The sequence below is a fragment of the Tribolium castaneum genome, chromosome 4 (genome assembly GCF_031307605.1).
Source record: "Tribolium castaneum strain GA2 chromosome 4, icTriCast1.1, whole genome shotgun sequence".
Classification (NCBI taxonomy): Eukaryota; Metazoa; Arthropoda; class Insecta; order Coleoptera; family Tenebrionidae; genus Tribolium; species Tribolium castaneum.
The window spans coordinates 13084364-13099421 of NC_087397.1; the positions used below are offsets into that span (position 1 = coordinate 13084364).

The following is a 15058-nucleotide window of genomic DNA, read 5'->3' on the forward strand; positions in this document are numbered from 1 at the left end:
TTCATTACCCAATTTTTTTTCAAAATCAGAATTTTATGTTAGTTTTTTATTTAATTATGTCTTGTTTTGTTTCCAGTTTTTGATTGCTCTCTCTGTTTTTTCTTTTGAAAATTAGGCGGGGGCGTATGCTAACGACATGTCGGCACCTTTCACTTGAGGGAAACGAACTGCTTTTTATCTCCATTATCTGTTAATTCATCGGTGTGTAAAAATGCAGATCTTTGTTTAAATGAGTTAGTCAGGTTCTCATGGTGGGAAAAAAATCTCGTGAAATCCAGAGACTAAAGCAAGGAATGATTAAAACTGGATTATCTATTAATAATTAATAATTGGCTCGAGTATGATGTGCAAGCGTTGTTTGTTACATATTTATTTGAGACTATCCATGGCCGGTCAGATGCCTTGATCTATAATTAAATAAACATCCAAGTTTCGTTTATCTAGTCTATTCAATTTATTATTTTTAAACTGAATGATTCAATCAACTGACAGTCACCGAAAATAGTTCATCATCTAACTATTCAGCGAAAACAGAAAATAAAAACGCGACCTTTACATTTACTTAAATAACTTCCTTGCAATTTAACCCTGAAACAGGCGATTTACAATTAAATAATTTTGAAAGCGATTTATGACACTGTATTGATCATTCCAAACGAGCAAAACAAATCACTGAAGTGATGTCATGGATTTGCATTAAACAGGTAGAAGGCAGGTAGACTTATCTAACTTTTGTCTGATAAAACATTCAATCCTCAAGGAAAATTGCGGGCCAATTCAATTAAAACCTAAAACTGCTAACTCTAGACTATTTTTATCGGTTTATGACTTCATGACCCCGAGGAATGTATCCAATTCTGGAAATTTGAGCACAAACAAATGATTAATTTAATCTCAAAATGAGAATTTTGCACAGCTAGTAACGAACAAAAAAACTCACCATTTTTGGCTGCCGAATACTATTAAATCTGTTGTCAGAAATGAAAGGTAGCTTTTTGTGTCTAATCCATTTCTCCACCTCTTGGTTGAATAGATTTGAATTTTGAGCCGAACTTTCAAAATAATCGAACCACCGACGAGAAATGAACTGTAAAAATGAATCGTCTACCGTAGCTTGCTGAAATTAAGCCACAATAAAAATTTGCGATAATTTGCGATAATTAATAGATAACGAATGTGCAATTATTGAATGAAATGTTTATTGGCTGATTTTATGTTTTTCACATTGGGAAAGGTCAGGTCAAAATATTTTGTTCTCTGAAATTCATTCAAGCATCATTGCAAAAATTAATTTGATTATGAACGTAAATTGTGTACTTGTTAATGTGACTTGCTTAAGATAAATGCAAGAGCAGCTGCGGAGTGGTAAGAAATGAGTTGCATATTTCCATCGTGCAATAAATAATGAAATTACAGAGAGAAAGTCTATTGCTTCGTAACTCACAAAATATTTTAATGTCGGTTGACTGTACAAAAAATTGGTTCCGAATTAATTTGATGGCTAAATTTAGCTCATTAATTAATTTGAATAAATCCAGACCGTTACATCTGCGTGGTTTAATAAAATCATATTTGGCCAATTAATTTCCTTGCATTTTATCTCTTTGCAAAAAAAAATGCACCAGATATGCACTAATACGATAACGAGATAAATATGTTTGTTTAGGTGAACTTGATACATAGACCACTTTTTATGGGCGCTTAGAATTATCTCTGTGATAATTTAGTGTAACTTAGGTTAGTACCGTGGCTATTTATATGGCAAGATCACTAAATCAGATAACATTCGTTTTACGTAGTTAATTTATTTTATTCACAAAGAAATTTCGTTTGGACTTTAAAACTTAAAAACCTGGGTCATATCCTTAAACTCTGAAATTAAAAAGTTACAGATAGAATTATCAAAAAATTCCTCCTTCAATACCAAATAATAGTAAAACAACTGCATTGATTTGAAAGCAGTATCTGTAAGGTCATCTCTAAGGTTACTCTATAAATATGTAATACGAAGTTTTCAGGCATAAAATATAAAGGTTGGATTCCATCTAATCTTGCAGAGCAGATGTGATGCGGAGAAATGATCGAGAGAAAGTTTAATATGCAAACAGGGCAATTGTAACTGGACAACGCATTTTTATGACGTCAGCAGGAATTTTATTTCATTTACAGCTAAACCAGCTTAATCTCTAATAAGATGGCTATCTTCGAACAAAAAAAATTCTAATCACAAGTGTTTGTGGCGAATTTTTCTTAGAACTACTTACAAATATAATATCAAACTGTCTTTGCCAGAAACTTTTTCCAACATCGTGGTATAAAAGAATTTTCAGGCCTAGTTTCATTGTTGTTACAGCTTTCCTGTATATGTTTTTTTTTAATTTCAAGATTGCCTGAAATTTCGTTCTGAACGAAACATTGCGAAATCTTTAGGTGATAGTGTGTTAAAATCACTGTAGTGGATATAAATAAATAGTTGTTAATCATAGCGAAGGTCGTGTACCTTTCGTTAAAATAATTTTCCTGTTTGATGTTATATTGGTTGATTTCTAACTGTTGTCATAATTCAGAAATAAGTTATACTGAACGCAACGACCTTCGCTAAAAAACCTGTTAAGTGTGCGAAAACATGCATTGAGCTTGCAGGAAGCATACAATAACGTCATCACACCAATAATTTCAGACAGTAAAGGAAATGTCTAAATGTTGCACCAGTTTATCAGAGCAGTAGCTAACCTTTTCAATATAGTTGCATAGAACTGCAGGAACAAATCTAAATATTATTTTTATTTCCTACTTGGGCTAAATTTAAATCGGATATAAATCTAAGTTAATAATTGCCACATGAAATTATTTTTAACACTGCAACTGCAAGGATAATGCAGCTTTCAGTGACTCATATGTACTATTAGACGTAAGTAAAGTCACTCGGTCCACCAGTGTGGGTGAATATTAATGTTTTCCGTTAATATTATGTCTACAACAAAAATAAAATTAAAGCGACATTAAAATATTGCCCTTGCCTCAAACACAATAACATTTGCGAGTATGATTTACAGACTGCTTGTAATTACAATTAAAAGGCAACATTACTGTTGTGAATTGCTGGTTAAGACTCCACATTCATAGAGGCTTGCTTTTGACGTCGATAGTTTTTCTGTGGCATTGATCTTATGCACTTAACACGCAATTACCAAGCAATCAAAACATCAACTACTTCCAAAATCTATTAAACGGCTCGATTTCCGGCAGTTAACTGGATTTAGTAGGCACAAGTGTAGTCTTTCTGAGGATTTCCTCCAAAGCTCCCATAATTCACTAAATGGATACTTTGTTGCAACTTCAAGCCTTCTATTTTTTTGTTTTGTTTGAAATAATTTCAAAGAACAAAAAATAAAATAAAATACTTTAGTCACTTTTGGTATTTTTCTTAAACAGAAAAGGACTAATAAAATTACTCAAAGAAAAAATGTGTTGTTACGTTTTTGTGTCTATTGCTTCAAATCTTCGGTTAAAATTTAGAAGTGTTGATCCCAGGGAGCTAAATTTTTGCAAAAGAACACGGAGGGTTCGGAAAGGGAGGGGTACCTCGGGTCCATCGAAACTTTTTGAGACATGACCATGGCAATTTATCATGAACCGAGTAGATTCTGAACGACCTCCGTCAGTCAGTGGAGCTAAGGCCGAGCAATTCCGTGCTGGTGACCGCCAAATCAGGGCCACTCATTATGATTCTCACTATCCTTTGATCATTTCGTTCGATTCATTGCTTGCCTTTGATTTGGAATGCACTCACGTTGCACGAGATGGACACGTCCAGTCTGATAAAGCGATCGTGGTATGGAGATTGCCGAAAAAGGGGTTGTTTGTGGTCAACAAATCGCAGAGCGAAAGATCACGATCTGTGTAGCGGATTAATGTTGAGATGTTAGACGAGATGACAGACCGGAAAGACTAGAGAAAACGTTGCAGTTAATAAATCTTTTTTGCGAAATACTTTACTGGATTGTAATTTACAAAGACGCCGCCAGTTCAAAGGAGATATGCGTCTTCCAGATTAGCGAAAGGTTCTGTGAGAGAGATTACCGAGGTGTGGAAAATTAGTCTGAGCAATAATTACGTCACAAACAATCAACGTCATTAAAGTACTTGCAAGCCTTGAAAATCAAAATGTCGCCAAACATCTATGACTCAAAGACCTGAAGCAGGCACCAAACTTGAACATTTTGCTACTTTTTGTTTGTCTAACTCAACGCCCACCCTCTTTGTGACACTCAACCTTTTGATACCATTCATTATTCATGAATCGATGCACCCATAGAAACTCATTGAAAATTGTAAACGAGTGTCTTTTTGCACTTTGCAAAATACAGACAAATTGAAAAGCATATTTTTCTTGATATTTTTCTGTTGTTCCCATGCCTGAAACACAACCTACACTCCTGAAAATGTGTTGTAACGCCACATACTGAAAACTCTGGTGACCGCGAGGTGAAGAACCTGTGTGGTCGCATTGGCACCACTGCATATGCTGTGAAATGGGTCAGGTAATTTAAAGCCGTTTTCCTGCTAGAAAAATCAGTGACAGAGTTACGATCCGATTTAGGAAGACATCTTATTTTATTATATAAATAATTTGGCAGTGAGAGGAAGGAGTGGACCACAAGGTTAAAAAATTTCTGCTTTTCAGTTACGATCAAGAGAGGACACTGCATCCGTTTGGCCCTGCATTAACTTTAAGAAGCCATTAAACCGAAAAGACCCAATAAATATACGTTTTTAGTGCCTGCTGTAATAAATTTCAGATATTATCCGATGTCCAGTTCAAAGGAGGAAATATGTTTTACGAGTTGCACTCAACTCTCTATATAAATAAACAAACAAATAAATACAATATAAATAGGCAATTTTTACACGCCAGAGAGCAATGGCTTCTTATAAAAACTAAAATTACAAATTGATTCATTGCATCAACGGTGCTGTTAATTAATAAAAACTGAAATATTAAGTGGATAAAACGATCTAATTAGTTAAGCTTGTATCTAATTGTTTTGTACGTCAGGAGTCTATTCACCCCTGGAGAAAGTAACTAATCTGATCACGTGACCGCTTTTACTTTCTATGGATAATTTCATGTTATTCAATGCTGTGTTCATTAGAAATTACAACTTTTATTACTAAATTCACAAAGTTACGTGTGCAAGAAGCATTTAATTGTTAATAACAGTGGAGTATTATGAGAAAGCTTGTAATACAATTTTTTATTCTTCAGTCTACGTTGTGCATCACAATAAGCCTAGCTCCTCTGCACAATAATGATTTAATAGCCTGAGAATGATTTGCAGTAAAAGTAAAAAGAATAACAATCTGTTACATATTTGCGCATAATTTAAAGTTTATACACAGCGATTTGAATTAAAATAGGCACAAACAATTTGTGTACGATTTCATAAATTAAGTCGATTTAATCAATACGTAAACAATATTACACAAATGGACTTTGAATTACTAATTCGTGTATCTTAAAAATTAATAATAATAACACCTAAATCCACGTTTTCTATTAAATACTTGATAGGTCTTTTTCCCTATGCATCTGAATGTTTTTCAGAATTCTTCTACAATTCCTTAGAATCAAAATTAGGTAATTATACATAGTTAATTTCTTGTTATTGTAGCTTAAATGTTGTTTTGTGAAAAAAATATTGGAACTAGCTTCCAAAAACAATTAAATAAAAAAAACAAATAGTCAAACTGATAGTCTAAGTTAAAATAAAAACTCCATTGGTTGTTTTCATACAAGAACTCGTTAAACCGCCTTCACTTGGAAAAATGTGAGTTATCTGGGCACACGCTGAGAGTAACTTGATGCATATTGTTGTCCTGATGTCACATTTAAATGACCATCATTTTTAACACCGACAGATTTGCAGATAAATACCACTTATTTACATCGTCTCATTTGAGAATGTATTAGGTGTTAGTTAAAGTTAGTTAAAAAATCAATCCTCCCCTTTCGATAAACACTGTCGTTATGATGCAACTTTCTTTTCCGCCTTTTCCCACTTTGTGGTCACTAAATGAATTCCAATAAAATAATGAGCAGTGTCCACATTTTTCTGTATTCTCATAATTAGTGTTTTTGTGATAAATTGTTACGGAAATGCAAGAGGAAGTATTCATGCAATCGCCAAAGCTTTGACATTTATTTTGCCTTATTGACTCTATCAGACAAATCGACAATACTGGTGGTCTGTCTAAGAGAGCCTGTTTGTTAAGGTGGAATATTTTGTATTTATTTTACTTGAACAAAGTTAATGAAGCAAGCAGTCATTATGATAGAGTAAATAACGATGTGATAATATAATTATTAATTAAACTTTCCAGTTGTGTACTTTATTTATTTATTTCCTTCACACCCACTGAACACGATAGGAACACCTTGACAATGGTATCATTTCTCAATATGAGTTATTGTAAATCGAGTATGCTCGGTATATTAAATCAAGTAATTCTCTGGAAGGTGGAATGACGTTCTGCGAAAGCTCATTGTGAAAAAAATTGATGATATCCAAAAAAAACTCGCTATGATTCAATAACAACGCTGAAACAACGACGTGATAATAATAGCCCAAAGTCCAACGAACTTAAAGTTCCACTTCTGCTTTGGGAGCTTTTGATAGATCGGCTTTAGCCCGTTCCGAGGGTTGCTAAGCGGCGGAAGGTCATTGGACCTCCCGGACCTTTCTCAACAGAGCTTTACGCTTTAATAGGCGCGAATCCTGAAGACAGGCTTTTTATTAAAATTTGACATACGATCAAATACCAGAACTAAGTCCAGAAAGTTCACGCAAGCAACAAAAAGCTTACATAATCTGCGCAAATATACCACAGTTTATTTAAAACTGAAAACTGTTAGCTCAGCCTGAAACAATAACAGAACGGGCAGTGAACTCCCTGGATTCTGAAGCTCTGAAACGAAATAGTCTAGACCTGTGTAGGTACATCTCGCATCGCACATTTGACGACTTGACCTACATCCAAAATCAGATTCTGCCACAAGTGTTGCGTCATTTCAATAGTACGCGCACACGGTTTACATGAAACACACGCATGTGGGGGCGGACCATCCAGACTCGAATTAAATTATGGATTCCGGCTTGGTTTTGGCAAAGTCACTGGGCGCGATTTTGCGCCAAATTCTTACAGCACGAAGAACAAAAGGAACTTATTTATACTAGTGATGATTTCGCAAGGGTTAAACTAAACTACTTTATTGCAATGTACAATGAGAAGTCACAGTGGAAGGAATTTAAAGGTCGAGCTTAGCAAAAAGCTATTTCTGTGATTACTGAAAGGTTGTTGTATGGCAGAAAATGTTTTGAATATGATTCAGAGTTCAGACAGACCAAAGTTTTTGGCAACAATACATACAGCTCAGATTAGTTTTTGACAGTGAAATTTAGACAAAACGGCGGACTCGTATCAGAAATTATGGAACAGGAAGAATATTGAAAACTAAATTCGGATAATTACACTGTCCAAAATCAAAACTTTATCTTTTTTGGCACTTCTCCGTTCAGAAAAAAGTTACAAATAAGAGATCTCTACAGATGTTTTGATGTAGAATTAAAATCGATCCGTTTGTGTCTATTTGTCTCAGATTTTCGAAAAATCTGAACCGAACTTAAATTTCAACATTGAATACGAGTAGAACGTGAGATATGTTATTTACAAAAATGACATGCTTTACGTAAAAAAACAAAAGAGTGGGTGATTGGGGATGTTATTCGATAGGGATTCAAGGCATTTAACCCATTTCGCCCCATACTTAGTATTTGCGGTCTTGTACAAAGTTGTGTAGGAGTTCCACGCGTCAAGTTCAATGACTTTATGGCATCGCATCGATCCACCCCGTCAACCCACAAACCTAGCCAAGCCTTCTTACGTTGTTACTCTAGCTCTCTAACCCATACTTACATTAAGGAAAAATCAAGACCACCGCCCTCGCCATCGCACTCAAGGGACCTCGTAAATCAGACACAATAGCTCCTCTCTATGATGCGATTATACACCAGATACGACATCGATTATTTATTGTTGCAAATCCAGCAAAGACCAGATGCACATGGTGATAAATGTTTATTGAGCTTGGCCTGTGGGAGCTCTGTTTTTATTCCAGAGATAAACTCACCACGTAAATAGCGCCTAGCTCAGGTTTGGTTTTAAAAGAACTTCTGCAAAGTAATGTAGCATCTCAAAGTTCCTATTTCAGTTTGTCATGTATCGCTTAAAACCTATTGACCAAAAAGACCTAATTTCAACCAAGTGAACAATATCTACCACATTGTTGTTGTCTTCCCTTTTTTAGATGTAGATTTTGCTTTCTTGCAGAACTCATTGCACAGTTTGATTCACTTTGTTACACATCGTTACTAAATTATAGTTACATGCTGCTCGTAATTGTTACTAATGGTAATAAATAGGTATAATTACGTGGATGCAACATGACTACAAAATTTTCAACGAATTTATCTATTTTTTGTCACTAATTACACTAGTTTGTACGACTTAAATACCTTAGCTGAAAGTTATAATTTCTTCTAGACTCTGAGGGCCTAAGTTGAAACAATTAAAATTACATCACTTTTAAAAAATATTTAATTAAAAAAATACAACAGTAATATAATTCCTAACAACAAAATGAAATGAACTCTTTTGCGATATTTTTTGTTAGATCAGTATCTCTTATAGTAGTGAATTTCTCGTTGAAAAGTAGTCTAACAACATTATACAGGGTCGCTAAAAAGCATGGATACAGTTCAATATTATAAAAACTATTCATCAAAACTTATTGAAATTTGGTGTATGCTTAAGAGTATATATAAACCCCATCATTTGATATGTTTATCACATTTCTATCTCCATTTGTTACAAGGATACAAGGCTAACTTAATTTCTTTTAAACAGAAAGAAGGGCCAAATTCAATATTTTTATGAAGAACATATTTTCTGAGTTCTGTGGTTTTACACATGCATACCTTATATTAACCGAAACCGAAAAAAAAAACTAATAAAATTTTGGAAAATTTTAAAATATTGTCTTTATCAATCCTTGGCTCTTTGCCGCTTAAACATTGACCAAAAATAAGTAAAAGTTAATAATAGGTAATTAATAAATAATTTTTTTGGCTATATCAAACCCTTTTATTAAACAAAACACTTTTTTACAATAAAAAAACTAGTTAGAATGTTTCGACATAAAAATGTTGTCATCAGCTACAATTGCTACAATAATTCAAATTCTAAAAGGCCCTGATATACAAAAAAAAATTATTTATTTACAAATAACCAAGTAACTTTTTTCTTGATAACAATTGTTAAAATTACACTTTTAACTAAAAAAGAACATATTTTAATAAAAAAAGTTTAAACACGGAATACATGATTTTTATGCTACAAAAGATGCTTAAAATGATTTCCACTGATTTACTGGCTTTCTGTCGCCATGACCAACCAACATAAGAATTTTTTTCGCTCAGTTTCACTTAGATGTACCATTGTTAAACTAATTATTGCACACAAAATTAATTTTTGGCTAATGTACAAATGACAGATCGCTAATAACAGTATTTTCAAAGATAATAACTTAGTTTCACTTTTCCAGAAATCCAGAATTAAATTTTTAAATCTAATTTTTAAATGCTCTTTTAAAAATTACTAAATTTGTCTCTTTGTACAATTAAAAAATCAAGTTTTAAAATATACTTTTAGCTGTTTCCCAAATTTTAATAAGGTTCTCTGTTAAACCCTCCTGAAAATATTAATCTGTATCCATATTTTTTAGCGACCCTGTACATATACACATTTATATTTCAGTGTAACATATTACTGAAGTATTGAAATAAATTAATCAAAAAAAGTTAGACATAGATTTTTTTTAATTTTAAGGGAAAACACGAAAAATAATATTAACATTATGTGTTTTCTATAAAGCTTTTTATTTTATCGTTTAGAGTTGTACCGGCTTTGTGTTTTCCAGTAAAAAAAATGTACTATATACTCTTAAAAACGAATAATTTCCAAATGCATATGATACCTGCTTGGAATGGAATATTAAATGAATTACTAATTTAAATAAATGTTAATAAATCATAAGCATGTTACAATAAAGTCGCAGCTAAATTGTTAAGCAATACCGAGTAAGTGAGTTTTGTGTGTATCGGCGAAAGCGAAAGTCTAATAACACTTTACGATACCTTATACTTTCTTCACTTTCTACGGTTAAGTAGGACTGCTTATAATAATAAATAATCATATTGTAAAAACTTTGTACACGTCTATTTTGTAAGATGTAATTTATGTGTCTGCCGCTTTTTAATCTGTTCTCAAACAAAGAAAAACAGATTTAACGATATTTATTAGGCAAAATTTGGGGAATGAAAGGTATTCAAATAGTCATTACGCTCTTCAATTAAAAAAATAAAAACAGGTTTTAATTTGTTAGGAACCGTCCATTTATCAAGTGAATGTTCTTTTAAATTTTCCATCAGATAATTAAAAGAAAGTTTTTCAGTTTGAATAAATTATTCAGCCTTGTCTGAACATGGACCTTTCTGCCTTTTCCCAAGAAGGACTTGCCGCGGCGACTGGTTTGTTTTCACACAAATTTGAAGACGATTTTCCGTGACAACACTTCCTACTTTTCAATTTTATTGTCGATTTTCATGAATTGGTTGCAAATTTTGTGAGTCAATGTTGGCCCCAACAGGCTATGGCCATGGCCAGCTGAATTCGATCGTAGTACTTGACAATGAAACACTTCGAATGTGGGTCACCTACTTTCCGACAGACGACTACAAAGCATTGCGGGTCAATGTTGCGCCGAAATTGCCTAAAACCGAAGCAGGGACCCTTGCTTGTTGTCGAATCGATAAAGCAATTTTTTTGGGGCCGTTTATCCCTGACACATATTTATGTTTTGGAGGACAGTTCAGACTTTGGCCGCTTCTGATATCGCACACAATAAAGCAGATAACCAGGTGAAGATCACAATGTAAAACATTTTTGCTGGATGTTTTCTCGGTTGAATAGGCTTAATTTAGGCCGTTGATAAACACGTGCCGAGATGCGATTATTTTTATATTTTCGGTTATGTGTTAATTATTTCAACATTTAAATTCACTCGAATTGAAACAAAGAAAATACGCATGCATAAACAATGAGGTGTAACAATCGATAATTGAAATAAAGCCGTTTTTAATGAATCGAGCCTCGATCCCTATAGGCTTATCGCTATTATACGAGCACTTTATTCTCAATAATTGAATCTCTGGTGCGGGCAAGTCTCGTTATCCTTGATGAATATGAATAAGTTTGTGATAGGATGTTATTTTACAACCACATTGCTAAGGACATACGTGCTCATTCTGGCTACGCTTAACATTTAATAAGGAATTTCACAAGGATAATACGGTATAGAAGATCTTACATTTTATACTCGTATTTAATAGTACACGCAGGACTATTTCCTGCAAATAATGTTTTCAGGGCCGATATGCGACGAGAATTTTTTGTAATTTCAAATTTTCTACGTTCCTTTTAACAACAAAATTAGTGCGATGATAAAGTATTTTAGGAAAGTTGAACGACTTCAGCTAATCAAAAATTGATATTAGTTCGATGAACTTGGGTTCCCAGTTAAATATACCGAAGAATTGCAAATTTTAAATTAAATCACTGTACTTAAGAAAACTTTCTAAATTGCGAAATATCAGATGTTTAATTAGCATTTTTAGACAAAAGAGTCCGGTTGATGACTTTTATTTCATACAAAAACAAATACAATCATGTAAACTACAATCACTCAGGCTATTTTAATTCTAATAAATTAAAGAAGATTAAAGGATTTCAGCTTCATTATATGAAAAAATCCCTTCTTAAACTTCTTCAAATATTTAGGATTTGCTATACCTTTTCATACAAGCTGAACCATAACTTATAATCTAAGCATAAAACATAATGAATAGTGAAAAAAATTCTAGTAAAATTTATTTTCCTTAACAATGTATTTAATGTTAAACATTTTTAAACACAATTAGTAGAGAAAACTGGCGGCACTTGAAAAAAATGCAAAAATTACATCTTAATCATTAATAAAGTGTTTAAACTACCTTCAAGTCCTACAACTGATTATTTTAAATTCTACCATTTTTCTTGCATTTAAATCGTAATCAATTTTAATAAGTTGAAGTTGAAATGAAAGATAATTAGTTTCGAATTTTTATTAATTTCAAATTTTGTCGCCAGAATACATGAGTTTGCGGTCAACGAAAAAATGTAATCAACTCCTTTGTTAATGGGCGATTAATAATCTCACTATTGCACTCACTTGCTCGTTTGTGCCTCAAACAGTGTCGATTATTACTAACAGCCTTAATTATCAAATTAGTTTGTGAAATAACGATTTTACAGCCATTTCAGGTAAAATGCAACTTGGCCCCGACATTTCAAAATGATTTTAGTAATGTTAAGTTTCTTTCAAAATATATAGGGTGACCCAGAGGTGTGTGCATGCTCCATAACTTGTTTTATATGCAAGTTATCAATTTTTTTAAACGATACGTAAGGCACGTTCTAAAAATATTTTAATCTGTATGATCTGTATACAGATGGGTGTTTTATTCCAAAATAAAACACTCAACTAAGTTCTGTTTTTTTAATAGAAATCCCAATTTTTTATTATATTTTTGGAATCGTGACTAAATTATCGATATAATGTACCCGGGTTTTATAGAATTATCTGTCATAGTTTTTGACTTATGTAAATTTATGTATGAAATTTGTATCGTTCAAAGACCCACAAAAAATTTATAACTTCAGAACCCTTTAAGATAATTTAACAATTTTCTTCCAGTCGATTCCTTAAGCTTTGGCGCATCTTCTACATTAAAAGCGAACTCGAAATCGATAGTCCAGCGCCAACTACGATTTTCTGAACGTGAGAAACTACAAATGGCAATAGCTCGCCTTTTTCAAATGCACTATGTCATTTTATTACTGTAAAATTTTCTTTAATACTTAAAATCTGTCTGGATAGATTTTTTAGAGGTATTGTCACACACAAGATATTTTTGTCCTGTCAGTCATGTGTAAACAAAAAGTAAATTAATCAGAAGTCGTTGCACATTGTCTTATTCTTCGGCTTTGTGGTTTCAAAAGTTTCAACATTTCCACCATTTACTCTAAAAATAGTTGTTGGAATAAGTGCCTTTTAAGTTAGCAGAATTTTATTACGAATAATGTATTACGATAAAAATGTGAGTTTTTTTGTGTCCCGTCCGTCATCAATTTGTATCCTTTTTTCTGCTCGTATTTCAAATTTTAAAAGTGTGACTCTAATTGTAGGTTGTAAACAATTTGACTGGTACTGTTAGCTATTTCAAAACTATAAAAACGCTAACGTCTGATTTTACCAAATTATTTTTTTGAATAAGATTGATAAACATTTAAAATAATTATTAATAATTAGATCTCTCTTTGGAACTGTAAAATACATTAACCATTATTTCTTTGTAGTGCATGAATAAATTATTATAGATAAATTTGAGAGAAAATGCGACATTTGCGTTTTTATAGTTTTGAAACAGCTAATAAGTTCCTATGAAGAAAAATTTACTTCTACTGATACTGATTATAAAAACTGAAAATGAAATCTAAAAATTTTTGCAAAAATTGAATGACTGTTTAGCAAACAATCTTTGTAATTAAAAAAACTTTTACTACTACTTATTACTTTGCAGTATTTGTTGTTAACTACTTGTCAAAGATAATGCGTACAAGTTATGGTTGTTTTAAAACCCTTTAAAAATGAAAGCATGAGTTCAGCCGGTAATGTTAGAAAGAGTGACACGGTTGACCTCTGGTAAACAGCATAACTTCATCTCAATTTGAAAAATCGGCTCGGCAAGTTGTAAGATCAGCAATGTCGGCTGCAATTCAAGATATCCAGCATGTCCCGCTCGAAGAAAATGTCTTCTTAAATTCCTCTGCTATCGTAATTAAAACTCAGTGATTGATGATAATGATAAGTGGAAGAGATCGAACCATGGCTCACCGTTTTTTACCTTCTTTCCACCTAGTTCATCCATTAAATCATTCAAAAGTCCCCGATTAACCCTGTTACTTTCCCAGAGTTCGTGCGATCTGTCTCTGTGCGTTAACTTTCTAATTCCTGCTAAACCGCCTGCAACTCTATGTTTAACTGATCGTCCAAGAACACGAGCTCCAATTTTGCTCACGATTTTCGATACTTTCGCATCACAAATATGAAAAATTCGAAAAACGGCGGACGTGAACTTTATTACTTTTTGATCAATTATAAAAGTGAAATCAATTTCACCGCGATCATCTCGGATTTTTATGCATAATTAATCTTCCTTCATTGTTTGTTGATGTATTGCGTGATGCGCGTTCGCAGAAAGTTTCATCAATTACACTTCTAGCAGATTAAAAATAAATGGGGCAACGACCCAAAATCACAACATTTTTTTACTCTTGCCAAACTTTAATCCTCGTCTCACCTCTCACCTGTTACATTTTTGCGCTATTTTTGGGTTTCCACCTCCGAAACGTTTTATTATAAACACTGCGGGAAAAAAGGTTAACGACTCAAACGCCCAAACACGTTACGACTTTTATGACAGACTTACGTTAGTACAGCCTTTTTGTGTAAATTTAACCGATTTTGTCAAAATGTCATAGGAAATCGCCAAATTAATTCTCTCAGAAACATATATCAGCGATAAACTTACAAAATTGTATAAGCAGTTGTGGAAAAATTCTGAACAAAGTCACTTACGCAGAGAAAAAATATAAATTATTTAGGAACAATCGCTAAATTCTGGGTTTTTGAGATACAGTAAAAAGAAGTTTAGCAGACCTTGTATTTAGCAACCACTGATGTTGCTCCCAGATATGGAAAACACGCAATTTGTAACCATTTAAGTTAACAAAAATGACCATGGGTAGTAATTATTGTATCTCTCAATCGTCTATTGTG

The 15058-nt window shown here is 32.9% G+C and overlaps 1 protein-coding gene across 2 annotated transcripts in view; it reads right to left on the reverse strand.

Annotated features, from left to right (window-relative positions):
• The window catches only part of Eip74EF (Ecdysone-induced protein 74EF), a 136775-nt gene that overhangs the window by 102784 nt on the left and 18933 nt on the right, over positions 1-15058 (reverse strand). Inside the window, exon 1 of one of the 2 annotated variants that reach the window (XM_064356503.1) lies at positions 941-965. The exons of the other annotated variant lie outside the window; for it this stretch is intronic. The gene's annotated coding sequence lies outside the window, so the exon portion shown is untranslated. Of the gene's footprint in view, positions 1-940; positions 966-15058 lie in introns of those variants that run through there. 2 annotated transcript variants of the gene reach the window in all.